We start from the raw sequence: 21,330 nt of genomic DNA on the forward strand, positions 1-21,330 counted from the left end.
TCATTGTCATAATACTGTGTTGTAGCAACAACAAGTGTCACCTATTGGATAGAGTTACTTCATTACTTAATTGATCCCTTCATCCCCTAAGGGAAAACTGACAGGCATCCACTGGAGTCCAGCAGCAGCACCTTCAGTCATTGGTCACCCTGATGATGATGATGATGATGATGATGATGATGATAAGGGTACCCCCCAGCTTAAGCTGTTTCCATTCCTTCGTCTCCTGCTCCACATCCATTCCCCACTCCATTGGATTGGTAGAAAACATAGGTATAGTAAAAAACCATATAGACTAAAGTGGCATTGGCAAGCAAAGAACAAGGCTGCATTGCTTCATCTCCTTCTCCACAACCATTGCCTACTCTATTCTATACATTCAAAACATGGGTAAAGGAATAACCAAAGACTGGGTCTGCATCTGAAATGGCACCCTATTCCCTATATAGTGCATTAGGGAATAGGGTGCCAGTTCAGACACAGTGCATTGTCAGGCAAGACCTGGAAAGCCTTCAATATAGAATTATAGCAGGGGTGACAAGCCAGGCCAGATCATAGACAGTAAATGTAGATACAGCAGTTACTGAATATTTAAAAGGCACAGAGATTAAGCAATAAATGACAAAGTAAAGCTGGCACACCAGGGTATTAATAACTAATGGCCATCAATGAGTTATAGGCTTCTCATTGTAATGAAAGTCATTGCAAATCAGCAGTTGTCCGAGGTTATTATTATTTATAAATAATTGATGCCTGAACCAGAAGAAGTGATGTGTTTTATCGAATACCTTCTTACCCCTCAGAATGGAAAAAGAGACATGGTTGTAATGTAGACGTCACTGGATTGAAAGGTCATACAGGATGTGCCTCTGGCAGAAAGTAACTGGACTGGAGGTGACAACAAGCACCTTGGTGATACACTGTATTCTGCTACAGTATTTTGATATTCATAAATTACCTCATATTGTTGTCACATATTGTTGTGATTTAGCCTATAGCCTTTCTCCTTTTTGTCAATCCTCCAGAGAGAATCATGGCTTTCACAGCACTCATCACTGAAGTTTCAGGCTAATCATTTGTATAAAAATAAATCAGTCTAATGTTCAGACTAGGTATTCGTTTATCATTTGGACCAACACCTGGAAACGGTTGCTAAGCGTTCAAACTCATATGTGCCTACTACTGCCATTTTAAATGGACATTTGTGGAAAACTGGTTCCATAAATCTCCAAATCACAAATGAACAAGCAAAATGTATACATCCTTTACTATCTCTGCTTTTTCACCTCTTACCTGTGCATATTTGACACATGATGTGAAAATGTCGGTTTATGCCACTTTTGATGGGGATCGAAAATTCTATATCCGACCTCAGTCAGCATCATCCATCTCTAATCAAAAAGGCAACGAGAGGAAGAGATGTACGTCATCACCCAGCGCCTGCTCTGACGTGTTCATGAAGTGTAAACAACAGTCCTGCAGGAATCTGCAACATGCACCGAAAATTAAAGCATTTCGTTGCCGATAATAAAGCTGTTTTATGCTCGCGGGCATGGAGAACTGGAGTCTTGTATCCCTTTGTGTTTTGCTCGGTCTTACGGCGAGATGGGCTGTACCCTTGAACTCTTATTCACCTAGGAAGTGGACTAGCTAGCTTTATTTGTGCTAATGCTGCACCTGCAGTGCTCACTGACAGGTCTCCGTTTCAAACAAAGCTAGCTAGCTAGCGTGCCATTGTAACTTAAACTTTTATCAAATTGCTGATTTTGAGTGGTAAAAGGCAGCCGGTATTTTAGTGCAATTATTATGGCCATTAGACGAACAAAAATATGAGTCAGCTTGCTGCCACTGTTCAGCAGCATGACTATGCTCTCTTCCTCTGCATATTATTGCTGTAGCTAGCTCGTAGTTATTATCATTTAGCAGCATATTCACACATGTATCTTATTTCCAGGGGATGGCAAACCACCTATGTTCGGGGCCTACGAAACTCAACGGCACTGGCAAGAAGTGACATATAATCTGCCTGTTTATTATGAATGGTATGCTGGTCTAGATACACCTGTCCAATAGCCTATGCTATGCATTTTTCTTTATCCATCCAGGTACTTCAACAACTTAAAATGCTGGGGTTTAGACTGCCCCCCCCCCAACAGCCTAACATAGCCTACTCTGTGCTCATGTCTAAGTCTGTTTGTACACACACACACACAAGTTATTTCTAACACTATGTCACCATGTGTATGTGCTTCCCTGCAGAGCCAAGCTGATAAACCCAGAGTGGGTGGAACTGCACACATCTCAAGGTTATGAAAGCTTAGCCCATAAGATGGTTATGAGTGGCACAGCTAAGACTACTGAAGGACCGGTATCAAACAGCTGTCAAACCCCCTGAATAATATATGTATCTTTTCTCAGGTCCTGTTGCAGATCCGCTGATATACGTTCCCGCTGTTGTGCTTTACTGTTTTTACCTCAGTGAAGGATCAAACAAGAGAAGGTAAGGCAGAATTCTGTCATTGACATGTCCTCTGTTTGCGTGTAACTAAAAAGTTACGAGAAAAACAAAGATACTAAAAACTAGAAAAGCAAAGATACTGTAGAACTCGAAAAAAGAAAGATACTAGGTCTGCGCAGTCCTGTGTCCTGCTCTATCCAGGCCTTATTCTCATCGACTACGGGCATTTCCAGTTTCTTTTAAAAACCAAAGCTGCCTCTATCACTGCACTACAGATTCTGACAAACCAGCGTTAGAAACTTTATGAGCTGTAGCCCTTTCCACTCACAGCCCCTGTCATCCCATATATGGGTTGAAAATGTTGTCATTGATAAGCGCCTAAGTTGGAACGCAGTGGCTGTACAGCAACATGGTATACAGTACATGACACCACGTCATAGTTCTGTATGTGTTTTGACTGAAAACCGTTATAAACTTGAGCACAGCTCGCGACAAGAAAACGCCCCCCATCCCTCCCTCTAATCCGGCTACTCTCGCACATTTTTTGGTCTGAATGAGGGAATTGCTGCAGACGTTGAGGAGTATAATAAATACTGCTTTGACGTCATACAAGCAAACCACACACCCCTGAGCCCAAATGTTAACAGTTCCATATTTGAAAAGTCATGTAATTTACAGTATCAACGTTTTATCATCGCTGTGATTGATCTACAGTTATAAGGATGACATGTGTTATTCCCTGGGTTGTCCTGAACACAATGAGCCTGTGTTTGTCGTATTGTGAGGAAAATTAGCCGCCAAACACGCACTTGAATGCACTCTAGACTCCATTCTGTGCGCACCAAAATTACAATCTGTTTGTCTGATGTGCCTTTGGAAAGCCTAACACTGTAAGATTGTATTTTATAACATGTCGGCAATAGGATAAGCGGTCAAAAGACCGCGATTTATTTAGTGATGGTGGGGACACAGGGCTGTGTTCCAAACAAAAAACGACAAGTGGTCTTCCTTTAGTTCCTCAATGGCAAAGCTAGGAGAGCTCAAAAAAGCAGCTGATAGTTGAAGGCTCTTTCATTGAGTCATAAAAGTGCATTGAAATGACTTAGGAACTGTGCACACTTTGGAGAGGTGTGTGGCCACTTGGAAACACAACTTAGACTTGTCATTCAAACTCTTGTAATGATTTTTTTTCTTCTTATCTTGCACCTACTCCAACATTTCAAATAACATTTTTATTATGTTTCTGAATGTGTCCAGAGTGTTTTCCGATTTCGCTATTGACAAATGCCGTGAAAAGTACAGTAAATGTAAAATGCACAAACAATCAACAGTGTATAATGTTTGGATTCAGTCTTGTGTCAGGTGAACTGTTGTGTCTTCACCTTTTGGTCTGACCCTTTCTTCCGTAATCTCCAAAGTGTTCTCTTTCAATTACTACCATGGTCATGCATATGCTTTTTATAGTTCTTCCGTTGGAAACATTTCAATTTGGCCCTATCGACATAGACCAATTTCCACGTGTGTAAGGGGTTAACCGTATAATCATGTCTATTTTCTTAAACCTGGCGTCAAATACAACAGTATAAGCCTGGGGCTGGCCCTATGGGGTGTGGTGGGTCTGGGCTGGGACATGCTACGCTCTCTGGCCTTCGTCCTGGCCCTCAACAACAAACAGATGGAGCTCTACCACTCCCTGCCCTTCTTCTGCTACTTCCTGGGCAAGTGTTTCAAGCAGGGCCTGGCAGGCCGAGGGTGAGTTAGCCGACTTAGACTTACACCCCTGGCTAAGGAGGTTTGTGTGTGTGGAAAGATGGTGTGTGGGAGCCAGCGGAGAATGTATGATTTCGCTGTATAAAATCAATCAGACAATCAGTTTACCATCAAGTCTGATGAAAAAAAAGCATCAAAGATCAGATTATTTTTCATTAACGCTGAATCACAGTCAGAATGATAATTTTTTTAAAGAAATACTCTGAATCCGCCACTTCCTGTAGCCAGTGGACAAAACATGGCCCCATGAAGTAGCCTATACTATGTCCATTCTGCCACTCTCCCAAACAGAGTAGCGGAGTTATTGAGGCGAGGCAATCCGATTGGATGACTGTTACTAGTGTCCTCACATTTGTTTATCTAGTAACAATGTACCAAGGGCATCTGGTAGCAAATGGATAGCTGGATTAGATGGGTAGGGGAAGATATGTCCAGATGACACTATCGCCATGCCCAAGCTCCTCAGCTATTCCTGTGTGTGCAACTTTACCACCACACGGCTACTACAGCTGACCTACTGTGAAATACTTTTAGCTGATGCATGGTTTTCACAACATACATTGACTAACTTGGGATGCGCGGACAGTCATGTACACAGCTGTTGTCTTTTTGGAGTCCGCTACATCAATCTTAATTCTCAGAGGAACATGTGAGAAAGAACAACAGAGAGAGCTGAGATTCAGCCAATGAATACTGTTGAAAATATGAATTTTTATGTTTTACTGCTTTACAAGTGCATTTATAGCGAGTAATGGTTAAGGGTTTGTAAGTAAGGATTTTATGGTAAGGTCTACGCCTGTTGTATTGGGCGCATGTGACAAATAAAAATGGATTTGATTTAGATTTAATGTCCAGAGAGTGCCTGAGTGAGTTTATGTTTTGGGTATTTAACAGTTTTAAAGTGATACTTTAGGATTTTCCCCAGAGTCAGATGAACTCGTGTATACCATTTTAATGTCTCTGTGTGCAGTTTGAAGGAAGTTGCTAACTTGCTCTAGCGCAATTGCAAACAAGCGATAGCGCAATGACCTAGCAGATACCCATAGACTTCCAGTCATTGCAGTAATGCTAGTTAGCATTGGCTTGAGAAACTACCTCTAACTTCCTTCATACTGGACACAGAGACATACAAATGGTATCCACAAGTTCATCTGACTCTGGGGCAGTAGATAAAGGTTCCCATTTAAAGGTTCGGTGTACTTTATCATTTGTCTTCTCACCCACCATGTACCGAGGTTTTTCCTGCTAGTAAAGATCACTGTAACAGTCCTGGTGACGTTTGCTGGCTGCCATTCTTGTCTGACCCCTGCCAGGCCCTGCACCGCCTCTTTCCTGTGGAGTGGGGCCTCTTCGAGGTACATACTGTGTAATTGATAGTGACCCCAAAAGTTTTCAGTGTTCAAGCCAATTAGTTATACTCTCAAGTTTACGTTTTACATAATTAAGCAGACACTCTTATCCAGAGCGACTTACAGTAGTGAGTGCATACATTTTCATACTGGTCCCCCATGGGAATCAAACCCACAACCCTGGCGTTGCAAGCACCATGCACTACCAAAAGAACCACACAGGGTCAAGTTCTTTCCCTAACATTCTGCGATGTGAGTCACCTAAAGTTTCTAGAACAGGTCGACAACAGGCAGCCAAAACCATCTCGTAAATTATGTTTTTTTGGCCCCCCAAAGTTTTAGATTAATAAAAATACTAAATTCACCAGGATTTCAGCTAAACATGTGTTTAATTTCGGAAGTCTGTTCACCATGTATTCCCACAAATACAGCAAGAGACATGATCGTGTCTCAATGTAATCAAGGTATCAAATGATTGTTATTTTCAAGTACAATCTATTTTTGGGGCAATTTGCAGTGCACAAATAATTATAATTACGTTCCGGTTCTCCAACCAAAATCGTCCCACGGCTGAAACTAGTTCCCTGTTCTAGAATGTTATGGTGACCAACAGATGTTTTGGTGACCAAACCAGGTTCTTCGTCCACAACCCAGTCTTTTGACATAAAGATGGATTTAAGACATGGGTCTTCAAACTTTTGTTGCCTAGGGACCCCCACCCAGTGGTGGAAAAAGTACCCAAATGTCATGCTTGAGTAAAAGTAAAGATACCTTAATAGAAAATGACTCAAGTAAAAGTGAAAGTCCCCCAGTTAAATACTACTTGAGTAAAAGTCTAAAAGTATTTGGTTTTAAATATACTTAAGTATTAAAAGTAAAATTAAATGCTATAAATAATTTCTAATTCCTTTTATTAAGCAAACCAGACAGCACGATTTTCTTCTTATTTTTTACAAATAGCCAGGGGCACACTTCAACACTCAGACATAATTTACAAAAGAAGCATTTCAGTTTTTTGCGTCCGCCAGATCAGAGTCAGTAGTGATGACCACACTTTCTCTTGATAAGTATGTGAATTGGACAATTTTCCTGTCCTACTAAGCATTCAAAATGTAACAAGTACTTTTGAGTGTCAGGAAAAATGTATGGGTGTAAAAAGTGCATATTTTGTTAAGGAATGCAGTTGCGTAAAAGTTGTAAAAAATATAAATAATAAAGTAATCCAAAAAACTACTTAAGTAGTACTTCAAAGTATTTTTACTTAGTTAATTTACATTTACATTTACAACACTGACCCTGCCCAGGCAAACTGGTAACATAGGGACCCCCCATCATATGTTAGCAAAACACTTTTTTAACATCTTGTATTATCATCAGGTGAATGATAATGGAAAGGAGAAGTAATCAACATTTTAATATGACTATATTTGGTGGATAGCTTTTCGTTATTTTGACATCCCCACAGTTCTATAATCGGAAGACGAAGTGTAATCTCTAACATAGCCTATTAGAAAGGTAATATAACTCCAAACACATTTTTGCTAATAGCAGCCGTTAGGCTGGTTAAATAAAGGTCAGCCATGTTTTGGTCGAGAAAGCAACAGCACTTGCCACGGCTAGTGAAACCCGGGTGCTTTTTCAAAGCCTATGCCAGATTACTCCAGTGTAATTAGCTATTAAATTGACATAATTAGAAATAAAATATTTTTCTCTTTTCTACTGTAGGTATGTAATTCAAACTCTATTTATTCTGTTGTTGCTAGTGATATTCATTAACAAAACATTTGAGGAGCCCCTGGAGTACCTCTGCTGCTCCATCCCTGTATGAATAGCCCTGATTTAGGATGTAGAGGATGCCTGCCCATCGTTTAGGAGACCATGATCTACGGTGATAACTGCGTTTTTACCTGAGGGACCACAATATCTGCCAAGTTGTAGAAAGACTAGGGGGCTAAGGTAGTTAACACAGTGCTGCCCCTTATAGACAGGAGTGGTGCGCGGTGCCCCCTGTTCTTCAAAGCACAGCCTACATGCTCTCTCTCTCACACACACACACACACACACACACACACACACACACACACACACACACACACACACACACACACACACACACACACACACACACACACTCAATTCCTCTGTGCTTAGCCAATTGGAAATGGATCCCATGCAGGATCATAGAAAACAGAGGAATAAAATGTTGAATGGTCAGGGGGGGGGTCATTGTGACGAGGTGGGGGGATACAGATAAATCTAGCTAATTTACTGCCAGGGTCATTTCAGCACATCATTGTGGGGCCATGTTTTAGCCATGTGATGTGATGTGGTGCCAGGGTCCAATGCTATCCGTGTCAGAGTTCATCCATTCGCTGTGCAAAATGTTGTCAGCCAAACCGCTGCGTCCTTGATAAGTGAACTTACACGTGTGTATGTACACACAGCGAGGCCACACTGGAAGAAAAGGGAGAAGGAACGAGGGAGGGCGGGAGAGGGGGAGGAAATTAAAGACGAACGGACAATGATGGATCACACAGGGGACATTAGTGAGAGTAGCATCGCAAACACTTCCGCGGGCACCGTTGAAAGCATGTCATGATCGAGGTGCTGAGGTAAAGTAACACTGTTATGGGGGAGGAGGATGAGGGGGGGTCGGTAGCTGAGGCCAAGGCTCGCGGCTCAGCTTTTTGGAATCTTCCCTATGTCCGCCGTGTCCTGTAGACCTACCCATTCCCGGAGGTGGCACACAAGGTGCGGTGATGTGCGAAGTAATTGAAAATTCTGTGAGGCTGGTCAGGGTGGCAGTATGCATGGCAGTTGTTTGTTTATGAAACGATGCAAACATAATACACCGGGTGTGAGCGACTCTATACCCCTAACAGGCCGCGGTGCGAGGGGCTCCAGGTGAAGCTTGTCTGAACTAATTGTGAAGTTGTGCACGTGTAAGCGGAAAGCCGGGCCAGGGAAAGCGGACATGGCGAGAAGGGGTGGGAGGGTGAGGAGGAGGGGAGGGTATGTTGTAAGTTTACCCATCAAACAGCACTCTGGCCATCTCAGTTTTCCTGCTTCACAAAAATGGCACCAAATGCTGCAGCCTGTGAAATTCTACACTGGCTTATAGGTGAGGAGCGCCACCAACGGCACTAACCCACATTTGCTGCCGAACCCCATGGTTCATGTGTTGACCTCAGCCCAGGCGGCATTGGGGGGACATTCCGGTAGGGTACTTATTTGGCGGGGCTATGGGGGGGGGTGTTCGAGGAGAGATGAGACCTAGATGTCGGCAGGACGGCCTGCCTGCTGACTGGGCCTGTCCATAACCTCCACACACACAGCTGTGCTCTGAGCAGCTGTAGCAAGGCCCAGAGGACCTCGTAGAAATTTACACTATACTATTACAAGACATGGTTAGACCAGTGTTTCCCAAACCTGGTCCTCCAGTACCCCCAACAGTACACACTTTTGTTGTCGCCCTGGACAAACACACCTCATTCAGCGCAATGAGGGCTTGATGATTAGTTGTCAAGTTGAATCAGGTGTGCTTGTCCAGGGTTACAATAAAAATGTGTATTGTTGGCGGTACTCGAGGACCAGGTTTGGGAAACCCTGGGTTAGACTGATCTATGCATTGCATTTCTACATTGTTCCATATCACAGAAACCGCAGGGGGCCTTAATATCTGATCCCAGAACAACTTCTAGGGCACTTAAATCCCCTTAACCACAACGGCCGAAACTCCATCTGCCTTAGGTGGGTGTGGTGGCTGGACACTGTGGTCTTCTATGGGGTGGTCTGAATGTGAATGTGCCGAAGTATGCGGAAGTCGTTGTAATGTGATTATCTTTTGAACATTTAACCCTGTGTCCCCAAGTGTACAAATAAGTGCATCGCTTCCAGTGACATCCCATTCCCTGGACCCTGGCAGGGGCGATTTATGAGGCTGGTAATGCTTCCCGAAGCGCTCCTGTGTAAATGTGCTGTGGAATGCACAGAAGGGATTTTTATTGCACTTTCGGTTGGGCCATTTTTACTTGGAGCAACGCCACTTGTTTGCTTCTCTTCAAAACAGAATGCTTTTTAGAGCAGCGTACTGTAATACCGTATATGTGAGTTTCTACATTTGAAACCCTTGGCTTGAAATGAGTTTTGTAACACCTTTTATTGATTCACATGGATTCAAAAAAAAAGTGTATCAGTATAGGAAGTGAGCTATTTTCTTATTTAAAGGTGTGCGTGTGTGTGCGTGTGTGTGTGCGTGTGCGTGCGTGTGCGTGTGTGTGCGTGTGTGTGTGTTGACAGGATAGAGTGGCCAACACATGGGTGCAGCTTGAACGCCCTGATAAAGATCAAGACCATCCTGTCCACTGATACCCAGCTCTACCTCGGGTAATCCCCCTCTCCATCTCTTTATCTTTCTCTATTCCTCCATCTCATTGTCTTTCTTTCTGTCCCTCCTCTCTCTCTCTCTCTCTCTCTCTCTCTCGCTCTCTGAGAAGCCTCACACGAGAGCCTCTGTGTTATAGCAGAGTGAAACGAAGATTATCCCTTGTAATAATTATGTGAGAGCAGCTTCTGAATACTGAGCACTACCAGCTGCTATGGGCTTTTATCGGCCCTCTGACAACTATTGGCAATATGCTGATGAGATTTCAGATTTGGAATGCCGCAATAAACCATTTGAACCATTTCTGTTTGGGGGGGGGGGGGGAAGCAAGTTATAACTAACTTTTCTGTGGCGACATGAAATGTTATGCCAGTCAAAGATTGTTCTCCCCTAAGGTCCTCCTGAATGAGGAGAGGCTACAGTCAGTCATAGGACCCTTCTCTCGTCGTCATGGTGGCGTGTGCTTGAATAACCCGCGGGGCTATATTTAGGGGTGTGCACTCTGAACAGGATGGACAAGTTCCTGCCAGACTGTTAAGACCAGGGATTAACTGGGAGTTCTGTGACTGCAGTGTATTTAACACAAATGAAAACACTAGATATCGTCATGGGTGAAGATTATAATAACTGTATGTTTTGAGGGGAGGAAGGGCTATACGTCTTTCTATGGCCTGGTATCACCGGTCACCTCACTGTTACCGTTGATGTGAACTACTGCGGTGACTATTTATGGATGTGGAATACCACTAAATAGTTCTCAACAACCCCAGAAAATGATCTGTGAACTGTACTCTAAATCACCCTGACCCTCCAGCCCCCTTCCATAGCCCACCCATCCATTAACCCTCTAAGCACTCCTCTTGCCCCATGTTGGGGGTCCCGTTGCCCCTTTTCCCAGGGGCCCTTAAGGCCTTAATGGGGCCCATGACGCAGCTGCCCACACCTCTCACTCGTGCGCTGCCCTACCTTACCCTATCCCTACCCCTTCAGCCGGAGTGGAGGTACCCCTCTGGTCCCCTCCCCTCTCACCCCTCCCTTCCTGTGTCTATCCCCAGTGAGTGACAATTGAAGGGTTAAACTAATGCTGGGGTGCCCTAAGCAGGCCAGTATTTGATACATTTCCCACATAGCTGGTGGTCTTATGGGTGGACCGTGCTGGGGTTAAAACGAGCCAGCAGCCGCACAGTTCGGTTTCACCATGAGGTTTAGGTTTCTGGGCTGGGCCATTCACTATTTGTTCCGATTTATCATAGCATTGTTTCTATGAATGATGATAGATCACTTCATTCTTCTCTGTTATTGTTTAGTTTTCAGTTTGGCCACCACTCTCCTGGCTATCCTACCTTTGTCAATCAAACTATTGGTGAACCCTATGCTATGGCAGTTCAAACTTGACTTGGTAAGTGAGTATTTTTGTCTTGTTTTCTGATGTTTGATTCCATTTCCTTCCAAGTTCACGAAAACTCAATCATCCTGCCGGCCTTGTGAGTAGAGTAGGGGTGTGTGTGCTCACATGCATGTGTGTGTGTGCCTTCCTGTCTGCATGCGGTTCCTAATCATTTACCTCACCAACCGCAGTGCAGTATATAAAAAGCAACAGGCAGCTGTAAGCGCTAGGTTATCTAGGTTTTACCGCACAGTGGGATTTGGTTTCAGATTTTGCTGATCTGTTGCTTCGTTAACGATTGAGTTATATCTCCCACCTGTCTGTCCCCGGATCAATCAGTAATGTATGTCCATAGTTTAGGGAGGAACGCCGGGACGTGGAGCAGAGGAGGGCGTTGTTTGTGGTTGATCAATTATTGGGGCTATAGGAATGAGAGTAACTGGATACGCAAAGCGTACTACTGTAATTATATAATCAGGGAGTGATGGTTGCGTGCAAATTGGCACCCTAATCCCTATATAGTGCACTACTTCTGACCAGGGCCCATAGGGTGTTGATTGTTCGATAAAGTGGGTATAATTTAGGGGTGTTTTAACCTTTTCTCCTCCCAATTCTTTCTGTCGGCCTCTAGGCCAAGTATGCCTACTACTGAATGACCTCCCTCTGCCAGCCGTCAGTTTTTTACAGGCCTTCCTGTTCACGTAAGAAGCTACAGTAGGAGAAACACTGATGGAGAAAGTACACTGGCCAATAATATCAGACTAACTTAAAGGTCATAGGAGAGACTATTCAAAAAGTACAATCCTGTACATTGAATGCAAATCCTAAAAATCGCTGTTAGAAAAATCCTCGAAAAGTATAGGATGCTTTGTCAGACGAACGTTTGTGTTGATATTCTATGGACGATTTTATTCCGGAAGAGTCGAGTAAAGATTCAAATGGAGTCAGTATGAAGGGAACAGTCGGAGAGGAAGCGAAAGCTGACTAACTTTCACCAGCTGTCGTTAAATTCTTCCGGCAGTACTAATTGTTGTGCGTGTGGTTTAGTATAGGGATGTCTGTGGATGACACTGCATAGCCAGCATACCTCTCCTCTAAGCATGTCTTGTATAGGGACAGCAAGTCATTCTGTATATCTCCTCTAGTACAGTCTAACTGACAGGGCCCGCATTGTGCATCTCCACTCTACCCATTGTTGGGGACATACATCTTTTGTTTGGGTAAATTGAAGACATAATTGCATAATTTAGTCAAATGGTTTCTTAAGCACAGTTATTGTAAGAGCATCTGAATGTACTGGGTTTGTTGAATTGGCGAAGTATGTATTTAAAAAAAAAATGTGATGGGTATTTATTTTGCCAATGAATAGATGGGGTTTTGTTGGATTTAAGAAGGCCCTGCTACGGCGGTCTGAATTGTAAACGCACGTCTTTATGTAGCATAGTCAGAGTTTATTGGATGGAAATATGTGCTTCTGAGAGACTACATTGTTGTCGTACTCCCCCTCTCCCTCCCTCTCTTTCTTTCCCGCCTGCCTTCCTTCCCTCTGCAATATGCTGCCATTGTTGCCGAAGGATGGTCTGTTGGTGCCGTACGTGGTCACCTCCATGGCCTTCCCGTTCGCTAGCGTACACCTGCTTTTCCGCCCCGGAGCATTGCTCAGAAAACGAGCTGCGTCTGGGGCCCAACCACTGCCCCATCAGCATGCCCAGCATGGACCTCGGAAGGGTCACCAAGTGGAAAGTAAGCGTGGCCTAGTGGTGTAAACATATACCCTTTCACATTGCACTACCTCTATGCCTGTCTGATAGAAGAAAATACAGAAGTATTCATTCATCCATTCATAGCAAAATATTTCTCAGATTGCAAAGAAAACACACAAATTGCGTTCTTTACCAGTCAGATAGTTGCAATGTTTTCTGTTCTAGTAGTGGGTAGGGCAGGGGTTGCCCAATATTTTCTTTACCTTAGTCAAGTTACTTCAGATAAGTCAAAAATGTTCACAGCCACCTGGTGGGAAGATGAGCTGGAGGTTTTTGTCACAGTAATTTCATAGTAATTTCAGAAGGTTGTTGTCACTAACCACGTTTCCGTCCACAGTTTTTATGTAAAGTCATACCGTATAAAAAAAAATCACGACAGCTGTGATGGAAACAGGAAGTTTGGTGGGGTCTTTTTGTGTCTATAAAATAAATGATGTGCGAAATGGCGGTGGGAACGTCTTTATGCGCAAATATTAATATAATAACCATTCATATCGAAGTAAACTTGGAGTCACGCGATGATATCACAGGAGGTTGGCGGCACCTTAATTGGGGAGAACGGGCTCGTGGTAATGACTGGTGCAGAAATCAGTGGAATGGTATCAAATACATCAAACACGAGGTTTCCAGGTGTTTGATGCCATTCCATTTGCTCCGTTCCGGACATTATTATGAGATGTTGTTCACCGCATAATATGGTGTGTGGTCCTCCCACTATGACTCGGGAAAGCGTGCAGTTTATTAGGCTACTGATGAAATAAACTGCGATGAACTTCACAGAGTGGTGAAAGTGTTCTTGATGCTCCTTTCCAATAAATATCAAGGGTCTTATTCTGGTGACATGATGATCGATGCTTGACTGCCGTTTTGACAAATAAAAATATTCTCACTCTTGTCCATAATAATCTCATCATCTAGACTAGACTACCCGCACCGTATCAGCAAGCTGTTGGCTAGAGTGCACGTGCCAAGACCAGAGTAGGCACATTTGCTATTGAACTCCCCCAAAAGATTGGGACAAAACTTTTGGTACAATGGAAACACATTGAACTTTACATTTTTTTTCCGTACATGAAAAATTAAGTGAAAAAGTACATGTTGTGTGCACTACGTTATCACGCAATGATTTTTTATCCGCAACAAGTTTGTTTGGTGGAAACACCACATGGGAAATGCGCATATTTTCTTTATGCAGATTTTTGAACATTTGAATAAAAATCTGTCACCAATTGGATGGAAACCTAGCTACAGTAATTTCATAACCTGAATTGCATCAACGTGAGAAGATACATATCTCTCCAACTGGATAAATAAATAGAATGTGCCATGGACTGTAAGCTGTGTAAGCTGCCTGGGATGAAAGCCACTGCCAGGCCCCAAGTATTATTTATCACTTATTTAAGATACAGGCGTCTGAAATGGCTTCCTGGCCCTGCCCAGCTCTACAGCTGCACCCTCCCCTCCCTTAGCGACAGAAAGGGTGTGCATCCCAAATGGCACCCTATTCCCTATAGTGCACTACTTCTGACCAGCCCCCATCGGGCTCTGGTATAAAAAAAAAAGTAGTGCACTGTATAGGGAATAGGGTGCCATTTGGGACTGGGACGTAGCCAGGGACACCGCTACTGGGCGGTGCTGTGCGGTGTGGGAGATCATGAGAAGGAAGAGGTGTCTTTTTATAGAGTCATTAACACAGGTTTGCCTAGATATATTTATTTACACAAGAGGCATAAATAAGGAGGCCCAGCGTTGGGGCTAGGGTTTAAAAGGGTTGGTCTCATGCGGAGGCGCTTACGCAACCTACCCTCACTGATCCCTGCGTCCGCAGGTCCCAAATAGACATGTTCATGTTGATCCTGCTACCAACACCGTTTGCCTTTCTGTTCGGGACGCGCCGGCCGAGGCAACATAAATGTCAGCTTGTGATGAGGGAGTTTCCTGTGATGCGGGATCGTCATGCAACGTCTCTATCCTTTTATTTTTTGATCTTGTCTACTTTGCATAGTTATTATCACTAAGCCACACCCGTCCCACTCACGTTAGCAGTTCAGAACGAGAAAGTGTAGGCCATACAGAAATGTTTGAAATTGAAAATCATTAAATGAAGTAATGAGGATGTCTACCAGCCTAATCGAGTTGTAGATTACATCTCACATTCCAGTGTTCGAACTGGAATGGAGATTTCTCTTCATGCTACTTACTCCGTGCAGCCAATTGCGATGTCTGCTTTAGGTATAATGCAGGGTGCCACTTGTAGATTTGACCGCTCTAACGCAGTTCCACCTCCAACACTACCAAAAAAAAACCCCTGCTATGCTGGTATCGGCTTTCACAGATCTGATAGAATCCAGCCCTTAACTAAATCTAAAATGTATTCATGTAAAATGTCATTAGGACATTATCAATTTGAATGGCATGTCAAATTCAGTTTCTGATTTGACTTGAATTTAAATCCAATTCAGCCCAACACTGGGCTATGAGAGGGCCTTGGCTCGTGGTCTAACTGTGATGGCTTAACTCCCTTAGAAAAAGATAGACCTGAAAAGTCTCTCTCCATCTCTCTCTCTCAATCTCTCCTGCAGTTCTACATCTCCATCGTGGCCATGGCTGGTTTGTGCTTTATGAGCATGGTGCCGGCCCCTCTGGCCAGGCTGCCTGATTTGTTTCCCCTCTTGGTGTCAGTGTTCTTTTCCACCACTTCCTGGACCTCCTCTTCTACTTCAACCTTGTCCAGATTGCCGAGCCGCCTCCACCTGGGAGTAAGAATCAGAGTAGTCGCCACCCGGTAGAAAGAAAACTTACTGAAAAACAAACTATGCACAGTGCCTCAGTCACTGACCACCAATGACCAATAGGACTCATGGAGAAATGCTACTAGTCTACAATCTTTATTCTAGACATAACCCTCCTGTCAACATGAATGGTTGGTGTTTTGTCAATGCCTAATTATGTACATCAAACTTAAAACATATATATATTTTTTTTTACTTTAATTGTTTTTCAATATTTCCAAATGTTTGTTCCATCATTACAATTATTTTGTACAAATTGTATTTTTCTTGAAAAATAAAATCACCTCAGAAATGACTTTTCGATGAACCTCGATTTTACAGCCGTGTTGCCAGCACATATATTAGATCCGTCCGAAGCAGTTTCAAATAGCCCCCTCGTAAAGTGTCCATCTTCTCCAAGTCTTCAGCTAGCTAAATCACTGGCGGTAATAGTGTTGCACTGTGTCGTAGCCAGACAATAATTAGCCAAACCATGTCTTTCAACCATTTAATTTAGCGTCATAAAATATTCATTACAATAGCTAGATACAAGGAGAGTCCACACAGCACACAAAGGGCTATGCATTTAAACACAAAAAGCAGTGACAGGTCAGACAGGCCCTAAAACTAGGATGATGGAAGATTACATATCTGAACATAATGTCATAAAGTCGAAATACCACAGAAAAAATGGTACAAGCAATCTTTTTCCCCCTCTGCCTGTGAGTTAATGACAGGCATAAAAAAAATCCATTACAACGATAAATGTTATCGGGTCACTGAGGGCCGGCTGCTATGCTGTGTATCTGCAGCCGCTGGCCCTGCAGCCAATAACACTAGAGATAGGAGAGGGAAAGGCGAGATATCCAGAGGCCTGTGCCTTTAGAATTACTACTGTGGAAGGACTGGGAGGAAGGGGACAACAGATGAAGATATGGAGTTTAAAAAAAGTACAAACATCTATAGCCATTACCAAAACGCTGTCATTTTCATAAATGCATACTAGGCCTATTGTATTTATGACTAGAAATTACATATAGAAAATTGTATAAATTCATGCACCACATTCAAAGCATCGCCATAGTGCTGGCCTAAGTGGCTTGTGTCATGATGGGTAGTGGGCTGGAGACGGGGGGGGGGGGTGAGACCGAAGGAAAGTGGGACCCTCGAGGAGGAAAGGGTTGGTGGGGTCGAGGTCTAAGGTGATACGGGTAGGAGCCAAGCCGGAGGTGGGTTGGATTAGCGGGAGCGGTGGCGGGGGGGGGGGGGGGGGGGGGTGTTGGATCGCCAAGGGCCCCTTCTCCCACCTCCAGAGGGCCAGTATGAAAACATTAGTTTTGTTTATGGGCGTGCTCACTTTGTCCTTCACATGGCCTCCAAGGGTGATAAAGTGAGAGTTATATGATCCACCTTGGGCAGAAATAGGAAATGTGTCTGTGCACACCAGCTGTTGCTTAGGTCGCTTGGGCTGCAAGAGGCCTCGGCCTTCCCAGGCACAGACAAATAAAGTGCCGGAGACTGAAGTGTGTGCCTGAGTGTGTGTACACGTACGTGAATATTGTAGCCTCTCCTCGGAGCCCATATTCACATTTCTTTACTTTTCCAGGTAGCTAGAGGAAATGGTGGGGGTGGATTTCACACAGCGTCAGGTCTAATGGGACGAGGGGGTTCGCTCCCCGAAAGAAAATGATTTTCGCAGCGCTGCGTCGCGGCCGTTATTGTAGAATCAACATTTGTCACTGGTGAGGGAGAGGCTTTCTCCAGCAGACAGGGCTGAATGTAAATGTGTCTGATGTCTAAACGCTGCCTTTTCACTTTCTGACACATTCCCCCAATGACTGACGGGCAACCTCCGAGACGTTTCTCCGCCTCACAGCTGACAGCTTGGGTTCTATATTCATCAACCGGCCATCTCCGAGGAAGAGGAGAGAGTAGCTATTCCAGTTGCCGTCGGTAACCTACAGGAGGATATCAGAGATGAAAACATGAGTGTAACCCTGCTCTCTGTCACACAGTAATATCACCACGTTGAGATAAAGTTGTAGGCTCTATAATACTCTTGAGTTTTTTTTTAAACCTTTATAAGGCCATTATGGATTATATAAAATCAGAGGAGCTGCCAGACAATACCTGTAGAGAACAAAATGTTATCAGATACTACCTCACATTCAGAGATTAAATACAGTTACTGCTTTCAGAGGAAAATTACAACTGACTGCAACTCGCGCATCCCAAACGGACAAATCTGAGGGCCCAAGTGGTTTGATTTAGCAGTGAGATAAATATCTTCATTTTTAGTTTTTAAATACTCACCTAATCGATTACAGTTTTGACAATACAATAAAAATCATAATTCTCTTTCACTGGAGAATTGGAAACCACAACGAGATAGTCTGTGTGAGGAAATCATGTCTGATGGAGTGTGTAGTCTGAAGTCTGGGGGGCGATCGAACTGAAGGCTGCAGCTCTGCAACCAGGCTTAAGTTTCACTAAAATAATATACAGCTCTGCAACCAGGCTTAAGTTTCATTAAAATAATATACAGCTCTGCAACCAGGCTTAAGTTTCACTAAAATAATATACAGCTCTGCAACCAGGCTTAAGTTTCACTAAAATAATATACAGCTCTGCAACCAGGCTTAAGTTTCACTAAAATAATATACAGCTCTGCAACCAGGCTTAAGTTTCACAAAAATAATATACAGCTCTGCAACCAGGCTTAAGTTTCACTAAAATAATATACAGCTCTGCAACCAGGCTTAAGTTTCACTAAAATAATATACAGCGCTGCAACCAGGCTTAAGTTTCACAAAAATAATATACAGCTCTACTCGTTTTTGCAGCTGTGTTTAATCAAAAAGCATAAAACTCCTCCCAAACAGGTGGCATGGGTCTGAGGAGGAGAGAGAGAGGATTGATGTGGCAGATAGTGGTGAAGCCTGGGCCTTATCCCCGGACCTGGAACACCAGCCCATCTCATCGCTTTTATTACATTTAAGGAATCCTTTCTTTAATATACACCCCATTACTGCTGACATACAAATCTTCCTCAACATGGACCCATCTATGGCCTGATCAATTTTTATACTGCTGAGCCGTCCCCTTTCTCCTCATTTTGTCATCCGAAAATTCATATTATATAGGGTTTTCTTATGGGAAAATGGCAGTAAAAATTGGTTACTGCCCAGAAGATGTCCACACGTTGCTGGGTTGCCCGTGACTAAATGTTTCTGAGAAACTAAAACGTGTTTCTGTAGTAAGCAGAACTGTTTAAATGTTATTTATTTTTATCCTCCTAAGAAAATATATTGTGAAGTGCAACATCGATTTAGAACATAACAAAGTCTCTGTATGGGTTGGAGGGGGAGAATTTATTCATCCTTTGCACAACTCCTTTAATTGAATTTTCCATATCTAACCACACGCAAATAATCAATACCTTCTGTTAAGGGGAACTTATCTCACAATGATTATGGCTTTCTCTTTTCAATTCTGTAGTTATCAGCACATACAGTACAGGCAGGTGTCCTTCCTCCTGGTGTATTTGTAAAAGACTGGGCAAAGCCTGAATGCTCACGAAAAGTGACTTCTACAGAATGCTTCCCAAACTTTCTTTAACCTTTAAAGAATGGCCGTAAGCGCTTCTCAACACCACTTTGAAGAAAGAAGATGAAGGGTGCTGCTTGCTACTGTCTGTAACTAAGAGGGAAGGACGAGATGGGGAAGTGAAGTGGCTTCAGAGGTTTGGCCGTCAATGCTAAAATATCCTTGTCGATTGACTCAGCTGCCTTGGCAGTATGTATGTCCTGCCCTGGCACTGAGCTGCTTGAGGCTTTGCTTGGCCCCTTAGACAGTGTCAGGGACTTCACAGTCCAGATCTAAGCTTGTGTCATCTCCACGCGGCTCAGGTAACACTGAGGTGACTCTTCGTCTCCAGTCAGATCATAGTCATGTTCTAGGCCTCTAGCAGGCCGGCTAGGGTTCTCTGTAACACTGTAGATATACACTGAGAATATCAAACATATACTTATTCCTAATATTGAGTTGCACCGCCTTTTGCCGCCAGAACAGCCTCTATTCGTCGGGGAATGGACTCTACAAGGCATTGAAAGTGTTCCACAGGGATTCTGGCCCGTGTTGACTCCAATACTTCCCACGGTTGTGTCAAGTTGACTGGATGTCCTTTGGGTGGTGAACCATTCTTGATTCACACAGGAAGCTGTTGAGCGTGAAAAACCAAGCAGCGTCGCAGTTCTTGACACAAACCGGTGAGCCCGGCACCTACTACCATACCCCGTTTAAAAGCACTTTTGTCTTGCCCATTCACCCTCTGAATGGCACAATCCGTGTCTCAATTTTCTCAACCTGTCTCCTCACCTTCATCTACACTGATTGAAGTGGATTTAACAAGCGACATCAATAAGGGATCATAGCTTTGACCTGAATTCACCTGGTCAGTCTATGTCATGGAAGAGCAGGTGTTCTTAATGTTTTGTACACTCAGTGTACCTACATAAGACAGGGAGCTAAGCTTACTGGACTCATTGGGCATTTTCTAGCCACAATATGACCCTCAGTTATGTGAATTAGTCAGAGTTAACAGAACTGCATTGTTTTCACCCAAATGGGGCCGTTTCTTCTTCACTAGAACTGTTTGCTTGCTTTGTGACCGCCCAACAGCTTTTCCTGGAAAGTGCAGGCGGAACAATCCATTCACCAAATCGGATTTGTATGCCATTGTATTCATTGTGGACTAACTGACTACATGAAAGGCTGACGGTTAATTAGAGGAGCGAAAGTCAAATCTCGAAATCAATCATTCTGGTGAGGTCCTCGGAAAAGCTGATATTGCGTCACATTGACTTACTCATCTAGCCTTATATCCGCTGCGTGGATATCCATGCAGAGAACATTCATGTAAGCTTACAGGATCAGAGGCTTGTCAGGCTAATACCACTGCTATAAGTACTACATTGTGCCCATCTCTTCCTGAAAAACAAATACCCAAACCTTCAGTAACCCAGAAAGGATGTTCGTGAGAGGCTCTCAAGTTAACAATCTGTCACAGCAGCTGCCATCTTCGAAAGCCATCTCTCCCACTGGACACAGACGTCAGATCAAGGCCTAGTTTTGGTTTGTCACTACAAAAAAATTGGACTTAGATTAATAGTTGGGTGATAAAAAGATGAAAGGCCCTTATGTTGAGGACTTTTTGCAAATCCAATTGGTTTTCCACGTTGATTAAACATCATCGCGTAGATTTTTGTTGTTGAAATTATGTGGAAACAACATTGACTCAACCAGTTTTGCCCAGTTGACCAAATATAAAGCACTCGAGTGCCCTCTTAAATGTAGCCTAGTGGCCATAACTGAGTTGTCAGTCACGTCTGCTAAATAAATAAAAATAGCTATAGATGTGATGCAGGTCCAGAAGAACGCAGTCAGCCT

At 43.5% G+C, this 21,330-nt stretch overlaps 1 pseudogene; it reads left to right on the plus strand.

Moving 5' to 3' along the window:
- Nucleotides 1–1,957: 1,957 nt before the first annotated feature.
- On the plus strand, nt 1,958–15,959 carry LOC115193014 (dolichyl pyrophosphate Man9GlcNAc2 alpha-1,3-glucosyltransferase-like; annotated as a pseudogene).
- The last annotated feature ends 5,371 nt before the right edge of the window (nt 15,960–21,330 follow it).

Source organism: Salmo trutta, chromosome 4 (genome assembly GCF_901001165.1).
Source record: "Salmo trutta chromosome 4, fSalTru1.1, whole genome shotgun sequence".
NCBI classification, from domain to species: Eukaryota; Metazoa; Chordata; class Actinopteri; order Salmoniformes; family Salmonidae; genus Salmo; species Salmo trutta.